Below are 16,009 nucleotides of genomic sequence, written 5' to 3' on the forward strand. Positions count from 1 at the left end.
AACATGTCATCAGTTTGGAATCATTATGTTGCTACAAGAATCCCAAGTCTGCCACCCTTGGAATCCTGTTTACCCTTATTTAGCACCAGTTTAGTTTTGACTGTTAGTTGACTAGTTACTAGATTCTTGTATAAAAGTGAACACAATGAATACCCCTGGTTATTTGTGCCTGACTGAAGGGAGCTAAGTACCTGGGGCTTGGAGGTAGACTGATTTTCCATTGGTAGAAATCACTAGCCATCCTTGTCTTCTGGTTCCTTGGATCTTTTATCTCACTCAACAAGTCACCTCAGCAGTGGGCTTTTGAGCCCTTGTCACAGTGTTGGCATATATATTTTTTTTGCCATAAAAGAAATGCAATGAGACAAATGGGGAATGGGACCTGGAAAGAGGCCACTTTTGGTTTTTCCTCCTTAGCCAGCTAGAGAGAATACTACTCAGCTTTTGTGAATATTCACAATTGTGGCAGTGGAGTCAATTATGGGACTTTTTATTTATTCCTTAATAAATTCTTTATTGGCTAAGATCAAGCCAATATCTAAATATCAATTTAATTTAAAGTCTAATCAATTAAATGTATTTATTTAAAATATTTGTGTAGCTCCTCCCTCCCCTACATTTTAAATACTGGACAGCTTACAATATAAAAATACAACCAGAAATGCCATAATAAAAACAAGGTAAACAAAAAACAGAAAAACCAGTTCAACCAAAATGGAAAAATCTAGTGCCACATCCCCCTTCCTTGATGCCACTCACTATGTTCTCATTCTCTCCACCCTGATGTCATCCTATTCCCAACACCTGGAAACAAAGCCAGGTCTTATGTGCTCTTCTGAAGATTAAAGAGGTAGGGGCATGTTGGATCTTAGCATGGAGAGTGTTCCATAAGGCAAGGGCTGCAATAGAGGCCAGGCCTCTGAAGACCCACAAGAAGGCAGTGTTGAATGGAAGGGACTTGGTACATGCCCACCTTATTTGCTCTTGTGGGATGGACAGATACCTTCCCACTATGTATCCAGGAGTGGGCTGATCTAATGAGTCCCACCTCTTTGCAGTGAGAGTGTCTGCAGAGAATACTAAGGTCAAGAGAAAGAGGACCATCCATGGTATTGAACTGATATTTATTTTATTTTTATTTATTTATTTATTTTGTCACAACAGTATATATAGGAATAAGCATGTAATAACTATACGAATTGGATACGATCAAAGGGAACATTAGGACAGGAACAGTAGGCACGCTAGTGCTCTTATTCACTAGATTCATATCCCAGCACTAGTACTATAAGTAATAGTAGCACCAGACACCAGATCCAAGGTCTGAAGGTGAATAACTTGAATCAAGTCCATGGCAGACATGAACTGCAAGGCTAGGGAAGTCCTCGAGAATCACAAACCAGAATAACTTCATTGCCAACTTAGACACATGATTTCAGGACCATGGAGAGGGATACTGCTACAATGCTGGAAGGTAAATCCACCACACTCCCCACTGATTCCTACAGCCCAATCTCAGAAAAAGGGTCTCATTTCTTGCAGTGTCTTCTGCAGGGTCCTTACAGGCTACTAGAGATTCACAAATAGCCATTGCACTGCCTCTCACCTAAAATTGCAGTTGGAGCCGCACCTGGAAGCCTGGAGAGTATTTTTCAGAAAGCGGAAAAGTGCCCCTTTTACTTCCCAACCAGATTTCAATGATACAAGGCTCTTAATCTCCTTGCATTATTTGGGTGGGATTATAATAACGTTGGTAAATGTTCCATATTTTAGGGGAACATATAGCTTAGAACAGGCGTCCCCAACCCCGGAGCCATGAACCAGGACCAGTCCACAGTCTGTTCTGGTCTGAGCAAGTGGCGGGTGGGTGCATCATTTGGGCATGTATGGGATTTAGGTTACATGTGTGAAACTATCCCTTCCCACTGCCACCACCACTGCTGGTCTGTGGGGGGGACGGTTGGGGACTGTAGCAGAGGTGGCTTCAGCAGGTTCTGACCAGTTCTGGAGAACCGGTAGCCGAAATTTTGAGTAGTTTGGAGAACCAGTAGTAAAATTTCTGACTGGCCCCGCCCCCATCTATTCTCAGCCTCCCAAATCCCAGTTTATCAGGAAAAAATTGGGATTTTGAAGTAACCTTCCCCTCGATTGGGGAGGGAATGGAGACTTTATAGTATCCTTCCTCAGGAGTGGGATGGGAATGGAGATTTTACAATATCCTTCCCCTGCCATGCCCACCAAGCCATTCCACCAAGCCATTCCCCACCCACTAAGCCACACCCACAGAAGTAAAAAAAAATTGAAACCTACTACTGGACTGAACAATCCTTATATACAGAGCTATGGAGATGTATTTGAGTTTTCAATGTCTAGCCCAAACTTCATATCTTGCTTTTTCCGTTTTGAATCTTATTCAGAGAAGATCTGAAGAAAAAATGATGCACCTATAATTTGTTGCTTTGATGATTAGGGAAGAAAAAAAGCCCTGGCTAATAAAAAAAAGTGAGCTTTTCTTTTTTTGTAATCATAGAGTAAGAGATAATTATGTACTTATATTTGCTGCAGAGGATATCAGAAGCTTCTTTCTATTTCTTTTTCTTTTCTCTTTCCACACTTTTTCTTCTTCCTTGTATCTTTGCTTCTTTTATTCTGTATTAATTTGTGTTGGTTTTATGTTCTTTGTAAAACTTTTAATAATATTTATAGGGGGGGAAAATGAAGGAACAGTCAATAGTTATATGGGTGACCCTATGTGAGAACAGGTCATTATTTTTCTTCAGATTTTTCACATCTGGAGGTCAGAGAACCAAATTTAGAAAAGATGTAGGTAATATTTGGAATAATCAATGCTGTGCTGCATCTGTTCCTAGTTCTTACATTAGCCTTCACCTGGTTAACCTGCAAAAAGGATTTCAGGTACTGTGAAATTAATTGAAACTTATCACAAATCAACACAAAAGGCAATATACTCAAGGAAAAATATCCTGTTGGTTCAACAAAATGTTATAGAAAAGAAATAAATTTTGACAGAATCCCTTAAAATGATGGTTACACAAAAACAGGCAATACAGATGATCTCAATGGCAGACCTTCTGAATACACATTTCAAGGTAGTCAGGAAGAATGGTTTCCTATACTTACTTGCTCTTTCTTAAGGTCCAGAGAGAAAGCCCGGTTTTCAATCTGGTTAATTCATATTCATTTCTGTACTGTTTAAGAGTAAGTGAGCCAGTAATTAAAGAGGAGTTGTTTAATGTTCAAGGTTGACTCAGCCTTCCATCCTTTATAAGGTAGGTAAAATGAGGACCCAGATTGTTGGGGGGGGCAATAAATTGATTTTGTAAATATAGAAATAGAATGAGACTATTGCCTTACACACTGTAAGCTGCCCTGAGTCTTCGGAGAAGGGCGGGATATAAATGTAAACAAAAAAAAATGGACGTATTCAAAGAGCAAGGATCTTCCATTCTTAACATCCAGATATGATGCTGTGATTTTTTTCAAGGATGAGTCGTATGCAGCAGAGGTGGGTTTCAGCAGGTTCTGACCAGTTCTGGAGAAATGGTAGCAGAAATTTTGAGTAGTTCAGAGAACCGGTAGTAAAAATTCTGGCTGGCCCCACCTCTATCTATTCTCTGCCTCCCAAGTCCCAGCTGATTGGAAGGAAATGGGGATTTTGTAATAACCTTCCCTGGATTGGGGAAGGAATGGAGATTTTGCAGTATCCTTCCTCAGGAGTGGGATGGGAATGGAGATTTTACAATATCCTTCCCCTGCCATGCCCACCAAGCCATTCCCCACCCACCAAGCCACACCCACAGAAGTAAAAAAAAATTGAAACCTACCACTGGACTGAACAATCCTTATATACAGAGCTATGGAGATGTATTTGAGTTTTCAATGTCTAGCCCAAACTTCATATCTTGCTTTTTCCGTTTTGAATCTTATTCAGAGAAGATCTGAAGAAAAAAATCATGCACCTATAATTTGTTGCTTTGATGATTAGGGAAGAAAAAAAGCCCTGGCTAATAAAAAAAAGTGAGCTTTTCTTTTTTTGTAATCATAAAGTAAGAGATAATTATGTACTTATATTTGCTGCAGAGGATATCAGAAGCTTCTTTCTATTTCTTTTTCTTTTCTCTTTCCACACTTTTTCTTCTTCCTTGTATCTTTGCTTCTTTTATTCTGTATTAGTTTGTGTTGGTTTTATGTTCTTTGTAAAACTTTTAATAATATTTATAGGGGGGAAAAATGAAGGAACAGTCAATAGTTATATGGGTGACCCTATGTGAGAACAGGTCATTATTTTTCTTCAGATTTTTCACATCTGGAGGTCAGAGAACCAAATTTAGAAAAGATGTAGGAAATATTTGGAATAATCAATGCTGTGCTGCATCTGTTCCTAGTTCTTACATTAGCCTTCACCTGGTTAACCTGCAAAAAGGATTTCAGGTACTGTGAAATTAATTGAAACTTATCACAAATCAACACAAAAGGCAAGATACTCAAGGAAAAATATCCTGTTGGTTCAACAAAATGTTATAGAAAAGAAATACATTTTGACAGAATCCCTTAAAATGATGGTTACACAAAAACAGGCAATACAGATGATCTCAATGGCAGACCTTCTGAATACACATTTCAAGGTAGTCAGGAAGAATGGTTTCCTATACTTACTTGCTCTTTCTTAAGGTCCAGAGAGAAAGCCCGGTTTTCAATCTGGTTAATTCATATTCATTTCTGTACTGTTTAAGAGTAAGTGAGCCAGTAATTAAAGAGGAGCTGTTTAATGTTCAAGGTTGACTCAGCCTTCCATCCTTTATAAGGTAGGTAAAATGAGGACCCAGATTGTTGGGGGGGCAATAAATTGACTTTGTAAATATACAAATAGAATGAGACTATTGCCTTACACACTGTAAGCCGCCCTGAGTCTTCGGAGAAGGGCGGGATATAAATGTAAACAAAAAAAAAAAAATGGACGTATTCAAAGAGCAAGGATCTTCCATTCTTAACATCCAGATATGATGCTGTGATTTTTTTCAAGGATGAGTCGTATGCAGCAGAGGTGGGTTTCAGCAGGTTCTGACCAGTTCTGGAGAAATGGTAGCGGAAATTTTGAGTAGTTCAGAGAACCGGTAGTAAAAATTCTGGCTGGCCCCACCCCTATCTATTCTCTGCCTCCCAAGTCCCAGCTGATTGGGAGGAAATGGGGATTTTGTAATAACCTTCCCTGGATTGGGGAAGGAATGGAGATTTTGCAGTATCCTTCCCCTGCCACACCCACCAAGCCACGCCCACAGAACCAGTAGCTAAAATTTTTGAAACCCACCACTGTTATGCAATATCTGGAGAGCTATTACTGGGAACAGCCTGCCCAACTTCAGTGTCAAGCAATGTCTGCTTTTTTAATACCATCTGCAAATTCATTCATCCTCCCTCCTTCTAACCTTCATTCAAATCAAGACAATAATGTATCATTACACCAAACTTTGAACCATTATGTTGTAGGAACACCAAAATTACATATATCATCTAAAAATCTCCACTAAAACATAGACCAAAGGCATATCCACTCTTACACAGCTAAGGACACCAAAACAATCTCAACTGGCAAACTAATGACATAACAACGTAATGATAAACACATTCAGCTTCATTTATTGGTATTTGTGTGTATGTATTGCTATATGCACAATATAATGTTGAGGAGTGTCATGTTTCAACTGAAAAACAACTAAATTGGACTGTTGAACTTCCAGCATTTTTCTCTGATGACATTTCCCCCAAATTACTGCATTCTGAATGGTGAAACTGAGGTGATTGTGGCATTTAAATTTAGTATTGTGTCAAGTTATGAAGTACATTTTAATTGGATAATTAATTGACTGTGTTTGCGAATGGCTCAAAAATGTACCCTATAACTTTTTTTTTGTATAAAATACATCAGACACAAATTTCAACCTTTTATATTAGTGCCTATTACAATTGTTGGATGAAACTGCTGAGTATAGCAAAAATTATGGAGTTGTACAATATAAACTTCATTACAGAATAAGTTGAACTTAGCAGTTCCCACTCATGCTTATTGTTCAAAACAATCTCAATCCCTGGAGCCCAAGGTGTAATTCTACAATAAAATTGGTGGGGGTTGGGAATGGATTAATATTAAAAGCTTATGCAGCTCATATGGCTGCTTGAATGAACATTAAAAGAAAAGAATATTTAATCCTAAACAACATATACAGTAGATAAAAACATGCTACAATACACAGGCAGAACACCAGTCTTAAAATTGATCAGTTTATTATAAAATATCTTTTTAAACTTTTTTTAAAAAATACAAATTATATTTTTGTAAGCTGAGAACAAATTAAACTTCACCAAAAAAAACAAAAAAACAAAACCAACAACCCTCAAAGAAAGGGAACATTCAGGGTTTACTGATTAAAAGTTAAGACTAGGCAACTTATGTTCTGGTGGGTCAACAATTCAGAGATATTTCCTTGCCTGGACAGAGAAACAGAATGAGGTGGGTAAAAAAATCCAAGGGGAGAAGGAATGACTTCTGACTTCCTGCTGGCTTCCCCATTGTAAAAAGCTGGCAGGAAACATCAGAAATCTTCTTTCTTTTTTTCCTTCTTCTCTCCCTCCTTCCCTCCCTCCTTCCCTTTTTAAGACAAAAAAATGGTTTTTGGTGGTCATTTACAGTCAAATATCACATCTCAGCAAGTTAATAGCGTATCAAAAGTTTTGCTTGTGTCATTTTTGACAGATTTTATATCCCAGGTAGATAAATGGATGATGATAAGGATGATTACAGCTGCGGAATAAGTGGCAACCTTTCCTTTCATTAAAGAGAGAGTCAGTGGAGAGGAAATAATGCTACTCTGCCTTCACGCACCTTACTTATTCCACACTACCTTCGGTCACAATGGCCGCTGACATTTTTGCTTGAGGTGATGGGAGGAAGACGCTTTCAGTGAGGACCTTTCCTGTGAATTACTTCTCAATTACTTCTGTACTAGCCTCATTTTCCTGTCTTATTCCGTTGGCATTACTGATAGACAAAGGGAAACAAAGAGCCAAGCACGAAGTGTGTTATTTCTTGTTTTGCCTATCATTGCTCCGTAATCCAACCTTGGTGGATCAGTAGTGACAGTGAGGAAATGGAGCCACAGGGCCAGAAATCCTTAAGAGTTGAGACATTTTGAGGAACAGGCCTCACTGACTATTGGTACCCAAGAAGAAAACTTTCTAAGAGCAGATCAGGAGTTACATATACCACATGGTAAGTGTCGAGTGTACATTTTCGGTCATCCAGGTTATGGTTGTCCCAAAGGTGCTTTTTCAAAAGGCAACTGGACTTTCTTGGGTTTTTTCCCCTTGAAGATGTTTCGCTTCTGATCCAAGAAGCTTCTTCAGTTCTGACTGAATGGTGGAGAATGGAAGGATTTACATTTCTTGCAGTTATCTGGCCATTAGCATTCTCTCTCTCTCAGAATCATTGAGGCAACTTGGAATTTTATCTGTGCCCTCCAGGTCACCTCAATAGTGCAAATAAGTGTGGAACCATCTTGGAACTGCTGAAAGGAGTTCCCATTTGCACTGTTCAGCTGATACCAAGAGTGCTAATGACCAGCTGTCTGCAAGGAATATAAATCTTTCCATTCTCCACCATTCAATCAGAACTGAATAAGCTTCTTGGATGAGGAGCGAAACATCTTCAAGGAAAAAGCCAAGAAAGCCCAGTTGCCTTTTGAAAAAGCATCTTTGAGACCACATCAACACTAGTGGCTTTCTGTTGTCAAAAGCAATTGCATCATTTGGGCACAAAGCAGCTATTTATAATGCATATTCATAGTTTGGGAATGGAATGTCAATCAAAACTCTCACAAGCTACCTGAGTATAAAGGATCAGGGCCTCTTCCTTCTTAGGGCTTAGAAAGACACTAAGACATTTCACCCACCCTGTGAATTCAGTGGTATGGTATGTCCTGAAAACATTGTCTGGAAAAAATAGATATCCTAAAATGGTACTAAAATGCCCTTCTTTCAGATGTCATAAACTTGGTTTGAAACAAGAATGTTCTTCATGGTTCACTACTGACATACTCCAATATACAAATGTTGATTATTTTAGCATAGCAATTGTTGGCCAGTCAGAAAATATTGATTTGTATAAGAGGTGGAAGGTTGTAATGATTGATTGTAAGATATAAATGGAATAAGATAAAACTAATGTTAATAACTAAAATATATTAGGGAAGGTTCAAGAAATATATATAATAAATGAGAAAATCGGGGTTGCCTGGACACCAGAAATATTGAAATGGAGAGAGATAAGAAGAAGAAGAGAGACAAAAAGGGAGAAGGCGGGAGAGAGAAAGAAGAAAGGGAAGAGGAGAGGAGGAAAGGTAGGGGAAATAAGAGTAGGAGAGAAGGTTAGATAGGGAGGAAGTGGGGAGGAGGGGGAGAAAGCAAGGGGAAGTAGAGAAGGAATAGGAGAGGAGAGAAGAAAGTAGGTAGGATGAAAGAAGGGAGGAAGAGGAATGAGAAGAAGAAAGGATTGCTGTGAAGGGAAAAAAGATAAAATGGAAGAAAGGCAACCTCGAACATATTTGAATAAATCAGGATAAAAATTGAAACAGTTAATACAGAAGGATGAAAAAGAATGCATATCAATAAAAATGGAGAAATTAAAATCTGAGGGCAAAAGAAGAGGAGATTTAGTGAAATGAGCAAGGAAATATTAGGGTATGAATAAAAACTATGAAAAAAAAAGAATATTTTGGCAAAAATTGTAATTAAGTAAAATGTATTTGAATATATTGAACTGTATAAGACATGATATGGCCAATACTTTGTTCATAAATTATGTATATATGTAGGGAGGAAATTAAAAAACCAATAAAAACTTGTTTAAAAGAAAATATTCATTTGTACAGCAAATTGAAACATAACATGGACTTTGGGAGCATTGGGTTTTTGTTAGTCTGGATGCCAGAAGAAGAAACAAGGAAGAAAAAATATTGCCTGAGAGAGGGACATTAGTAACAAAGTTGGAGGGGACCTTGGAGATCTTCTAGTCCAACTTCCTGCGCAAACAGGAGACACTAAACCATTTCAAACAAATGGCTGTCCAATTTCTTCTTAAAAACCTCTGGTGATGAAGCATCCACAACTTTTAGAGGCGTTGTGGAAGCTTATGTTGCATTATGTGTCCGATTTAACATTCTGGAAGTTGTTCTTTGTCATGCAAAAAATATCTAGTTGGCCCAAAGTCAAAAATGATGTAGCTGTTTGACCTCTGAGGGTATGAAAAAGTCAATAGCTACTCAGAACCATATTAGTGTAAAACAGAATGCAGAAAAGACTGTACTACAAAGACCACAAAGTTGATTTATTTCACAAGATGAAACAGATGTTAATTCTTGCACATCCACAGATTAAATCCACTCAACGGCATCACCATCGATAGAATCGTGCAACATTTCAGCAGTTTACCGACAGTGGTGCTATACAGTAGAGTGTACACATTACACCCGCACACCTGCCTATATTTAAGCACACCCAATATTCTGCCTGGCGTAGGTCTGTGAATCTCTATACTGAGAATTTGTGATGTACATATCGCTCTAATGACAACGGAAAGGAAAGTTTTAATTCCCACTGCATAATGGTCCATTTGCCTCAAGTGTTTCAGAATGGTTCAATAATCACTAGCCATGTGTGCAGTTTGTTGAATTATTTAAGCTTATTTCCAGGGGGGAAGAGGCAGGGAGGAAGGCAACTGATTCAATGCAAATGAAAAGCTTTTGAAGCTCCCTATGGTGAAGATGTGATTACAGTCAGACAGTTAATAACCTAGACTTAGAAAAATCTGGAGGTTTTAAAACTGTCTGGCCAGTCAGTAAATGAGGTTTTTCCACACTATCGACCAACTGCCATGTGTCGTGATGGCTTCAGATTTGTTTGGAGTGTTGGTGGACCCACAAATGAAGAAAAGACCCCCTGCTTCACGATTAAGGAAAGTGCTTGAGAAACCTCAGAAATTGTCCTTTGGATTTAGAACCATTTAGTCTGTACTGCCGTGTGCCTTAAATTAAAGTCTTTAGAGAGATCACCTTTCTGCAGAAAAAAAAAGGTGAAGAGGGAAAAGGGAAGGGAAGGGGCTTGAAACTGCTCTAACAAATACCCCCCATTGTCCACACAAACAAGAAGGCGCTCATTCAGCCTACTTCACATATGTTACAAATCTTGAGAACCCTGGGGAAAAATCTAAGTTAATACTTTGAATGAACTCTTATTTTGTGTACGTGCCAGAATATCAAAGCTTTTAAAAGATGGCAATAGACAAGTCACCACAATAAATCTCCCTCATTTTGATTTCCATTATGGGGCCAAATTTATGGGGCCGTTTCGATCTTCCCACCTTTACTGTCCACACCTTAAGGCTGCTGTTGCTGGTCATATTAAAAAAGGTTCTGCCCTGGGAAAGTCTGACAATGCTGCTGTTATTCATAGATAAGACAAGTTCATTAGAAAAATACAAATGTAAACAATTTTTTCTTATACTGCTATTGTAGAACCGGCTGATAGGATTTTGTTTGGTCCAAAAAGGTATAATGTTGCAAAATATCAGTCATCGGTGTTCATGCGGTACTGTCCTGCTAGGTTTTTTTTTTTTTTGGTGTTTTTTTTTAATAATTGCCTTGGGGATTGTAGCGAGGATCAAGCTAGAATAAATCTTCCTTCCCCAACATGCTGTGAGGACAACTCCTCCCCCACTTCTTTCATTAATTAAGACATAGTTGCACAATCTGCAATCTGGAAGCCTCACACAGGGTATCAGATTGTCAAATGTAACCCCTTCTCCCCGCACCCCCGTCTGTTGTCTACCAACAAGAAACCTCCCACTAATGCCCTGTTCTGTCTATCTTGTTTTTTTCTCTTCTCTCTGCATGGACTGGTGTGTATTTATTTCTGAGATGTTGGCTTTTGTTTCCTTCATTATTAGGGAAACAAACATCAGAATGCAGCTGGACATGACATATAATTTGATCTTCAGGGGTTTTTTTGTGTGTGTGTGTGTGTGTGCACACAGACTTAAACATAACTGGGAATCTTAACTACATCATCAAGCCACTTTATGAACAGGGTACCTACTGTAATATATTTAGGAAGAAAACAGATTTTAGCAACACCTTTTTTCAAGATAAGCAGGGAGGCACAGATGTACTTAAGATTCCTTAATCCGGAGCTTCTCAGATGATCAATGCTTATTAATTTATTTTTGTCATTACTGATCACTTGAAATTTTCAAGGAAGAAGTTAAGATTCTGTTTTTTGTTTTACTGGTCAAAGTACATAAAGCGCATAGATAAATCTCATTGTATTGATCTCTGCCTTCAGACTGCTACTTTACTTACTTCTAAAAAAATCAGTGGTATATTCTCTCTGTCTCACTAAAAATTAAGCAATGGTTATTTCATTGGTTGCCAATGAAATTGGCAGGGGTTGCCACAAAGAAGAGGGAGTCAAACTATTCTCCAAAGCACCTGAGGGTAGAACAAGAAGCAATGGGTGGAAACTAATCAAGGAGAGAAGCAACTTAGAACTAAGGAGAAATTTCCTGACAGTTAGAACAATCAATAAGTGGAACAACTTGCCTGCAGAAGTTGTGAATGCTCCAATACTGGAAATTTGTATGAAAATGTTGGATAGCCATTTGTCTGAAATAGTGTAGGGTTTCCTGCCTGGGCAGGGGGTTGGACTAGAAGACCTCCAAGGTCCCTTCCAACTCTGTTATTATGTTAAAAATTTATAGAGATTTCAGTTATTTCATTTATAGAGATTGCCTTGTTTTTGTATCATCAGATAGATGAAAAGGCTGGAAAACAGTAAGCTAATGTATTTCATGTTTCCGCACAGTGCAAGTATGCGTGTTCCTTTTTAAAGTCATTATAATAGATTTCAAAATGTGTCTTGTAGGAAAATATACTTTAAAACTATATTTAAATTAAATGTTTAGATGTGAATTTTAAAAATGAGATTAATGGGGGTATGAAATTTGGAATATATTCCCTTTCCAAAGACTTGTTTGATTTCTCAGATACTTTTTAATTGTAGTTCTTCAATGTGATTTGCTTACCACTCTTATTTCTATAAACCATCAATCAATAGTTCTAACTTCCTGTTTTTTTACGTGCTTATATGAACATTGGTGGCGCAGTGGTTAGAATGCAGTATTACAGGCAAATTCTGCATACAGCCTGAAGTTCAATCCTGACAGGGCTCATGGTTGACTCAGCCTTCCATCCCTCTGAGGTTGGTAAAATAAGGAGTCAGATAGCTGGGAGTAATAGGCTGACATTATAAACCACTCAGAGTGCTGTAAAGCACTATGGGGCAGTACCAGGGGTGAAATGCTTCCGGTTTGGACAGGATAGGCTGATCCAGTAGCGATGGCAGCAGGTGGTTCAGAGAACCGATAGCAAAAATCCCTGCCCCCTGCCCATGCCCGCCCAGTTGCCTGCTTGCCTATTTGTTTCTTCTTTTAAAAAATGCCTTTAAAAGGTAAAAGAAGGCTCTGATGATCACAGCTGAGCCGCACAATAGTCAGAGCCTTTTTTTACTTTTAAAAGCATTTTTACAACCTATTCAGCCGAATAGATTGTAAAAAAAATGTTTTTAAAAGGTAAAAAAAAATCCCAACTGAGTTGCCTGATCATCAGAGGCTTTTTTTAAAACTTTTAAAAGCATTTTTTTAACAACCTATTCGGCCAAATAGGTTGTTAAAAAAATGCTTTTAAAAATTTAAAAAAAATCGCACGCCACAGCTGATCACCCCCCGCGCACTGTTCTATTTACACCATGCCTCCTATATGCAGACACTGCACACATACACCTTGCATTTGGTGCGTGGTGTGTACTGTGCATGTGCACGCAGTGCGCATGCGCAACCAGTGAACGGGTAGTAAACCGGTTCAGATTTCACCACTGGGCAGTACATAAACTAAATGCTATTCAATGCTATTCTATTTTATTGTATATCACCCTGAAAGTTGCTGCTATAGGGTGATTAATATATTTTAGAAAAGTTGGATGATGAAGAACTTCAAAAGTCAAAGGTTTCCTTAGGTAAAAACAATTAAATACACAGTTTAAGTTTCGAATGAAATCATACTTCTTCAGAAATTTGACAGATAAAACAGGCAATTCACTTTAGAGATCTAAGAGATCCTAGGGGAAAAATATCAATTTTAGTATATGACAACACTGAGAACAACAAGGATGGAGCCATGCCCATTCGTAAGTCTAAAAATGCCTGCCTTTTATCATTTCTATCCAGTTCTGCATGACAAAAGAATGTTCTTCCTTCTTTTGATCTGAAGATATTTTCTCCGAGAAGTTTAGTCTGGGGAATGGATATCACTTTAACCTCTCTACCAATCAGGATTACTGTTTCCCCATTTCTAGCAGCAGTAGAGAACTAGTAATCTTCTCTCTGGGTCATCCACCCTCCTTTTCCCTATTGCTGCTAGTAGTTGCTAAAATTTAATAGGATTGCTCAAGTCCTGAGAGTGATAATAAACACTCTGACCTGCACTCTGTGATCTACGACTGTATAGAGGCCTCTTATGAGTGCTGCAAACACTCATAGGGTCAAAGTGGCAGTGCTTCTGGAAAGTGCTCTAAAAGTCCTCTGTGGTCTCTCTTTCTCTCTCTCTCGTTTTCTCTCTCTTTCTCTCTCTCTCTCTCTCCTCTGTCTCTCTTTTTCTTTCTCGTTTTCTCTCTCTTTCTCTCTCTCTCTCTCTCTCCTGTCTCTCTTTCTCTCTCTCTCTCTCTCTCTCTCTGTCTCTCTCTGTCTCTCTCTGTCTCTCTCCTCTGTCTCTCTCCTCTGTCTCTCTCTCTCTCTCTCTCTCCTCTGTCTCTCTCCTCTGTCTCTCTCTGTCTCTCTCCCTCTGTCTCTCTCCCCTACCTCTCTCTCCCCCCTACCTCCACCCCTCTCTCTTAGCAGTTGTCCAAGGCATTTTGTTCTTTCTAGAATGACTTGGATTCTTGGGCTATATCAGAAACATATACAAATTATGGAAGACACATGGATAGAGAATTGCCAGACCCGATCCAACTCTCTATCAGCTCTCTTTATTATGCTCTTCTAATCCATAACTTTCTTCGACAACCTTAGCCTTGCCCCTTTTCATTAGGGTTGTTAATTTCTCTAGTATTTTATTTATTTCATATAGCATAACAGAATACAGTATTAACTGTTGTTGTTATCTTTGACACTTATGCTGCTGCTTTTTGCTGGGAGATCCTTATGAGGTTCAGCAGCCAGAATAGGCAGACTATTTAGCCATGATGAAGCTACCAGTACATTGCCTGGGATGCACCATGTGGAGGCTGGTCTACATTGCACTCCAATTTCTCTAGTGATTTTCAATCTCTTATGTTCCAGGTTAACACCTACCTGGTTTTCGCCTTATTCCTTCTTCATGCACAATTAGTCAAATCAGCTGCTCATTTGTATATAGTCCAACTTTTCCACGGGGATTTGCAGTTGTGATCAATGGCTTCAAAATGACACACTCATCCAGGCATGTGAAAAGGTGTGGAGCATTGATATCTTTGCCATTATGAAGCCAATGATCATTGCTGTACATATACTTCTACCCTACGCTTTTATATTTTGTAATACAATACTCATTCTTTTTTCTTTAATCCTTTCCCTGTGTTTTAGGCCCATGGGTCTGTTCCAACTTGCATTGCCAGTTTGATTCCATCTTTTGAGTTGCTCTAAGCTGAATAGTTGATCAGTTCAGAAAATAGATCCAATTTGATTCAGACATCCCAACTGATTTGGATTGAATCATCCAAAGTTAGTCGGTTTGATGTGGACTGATTTGGAACGTGTGTGTGTGTGTGTGTGTGTGTGTGTGTGTGTGTGTGTGTGCAGGATAGCTCTTCAATGAAGCTCTCATGTTGGCTCAGTGCAGGTTGATAAATACATGTTTTTCAGCTTTCCAATCCAAAGCTGAAAGAGAGTAACTGGCCCAAATTCACCCAGCTGACTTCTGAGCCTTAGGGAACATCAGACCCTGGGTTTCCCCTGCTCATATCCCAGAGTACATTCACAAAATTGAATGAAAAACAATGTCTCCATCTCCATCTCCAAATTTAAATAGGATTAAATTTTAATGAAAAGGACAATAAAATTATGGCTAGGAGACCCTTTGGACAACTTGAGCCCTTTCCTGGATTGTGAAGCCTTGCACTTGGTCATTCATGCACTGGTCATCTCATGTTTAGCCTATTGAAATGCAGTCTACATGGGGCTACCCTTGAAGTGTATTGGGGAGTTAAAGCTGGTATAGAATGCAGCAATGTGGATAGTCCTAGGAGCCCCTAGGGTGGGCCATGTAACACCACTATTGTGCAAACTGCACTGGTTGCCAGGTGGAATTCAAGGTGTTGATTATTACTTTTAAAGTCCTTTGTGACATGGGTCCATATTACCAGGGAAAATGTCACATCCTAATAAAACTGAGCTGCCCCGCTCATTCTACCAGAAAGGGTGTGGTCCAGATAAGTTAAGGAATTTTGGCTGGTGGGGTCCAGGAGAAGAACATTTTCTGCCATAGCTTCCACTCTTTGGAACATAGTGCCCCTCATGATGAGGTCTGCCCCCACTGTATTGACCTTCCAAAAGGGCTTGAAAACTTGGCTTGAGGTCATCCTATTCTGGAGGTGATTAATAGATTAGGAGAAGATCCACTTCTTCCCTGTCCTGATCCTTTGTCATCTATTTTTTTTCTTAATGTTAATGCTTCAATTTTTATTCTTGAATGTTTTTTATGCTTTTTCATGGTTTTATATTGTGATTTTATGATGTTGTGAGTCACCCAGAGACTCTTGACAGTGAGATGGATGGTATATACATTTAATAAAGTCATAAATCATAAATCATAAATCATAAATCATAAATCATAAATCATAAATCATAAAT

This window comes from Ahaetulla prasina, chromosome 2, assembly GCF_028640845.1.
Source record: "Ahaetulla prasina isolate Xishuangbanna chromosome 2, ASM2864084v1, whole genome shotgun sequence".
Lineage (NCBI taxonomy): Eukaryota > Metazoa > Chordata > Lepidosauria > Squamata > Colubridae > Ahaetulla > Ahaetulla prasina.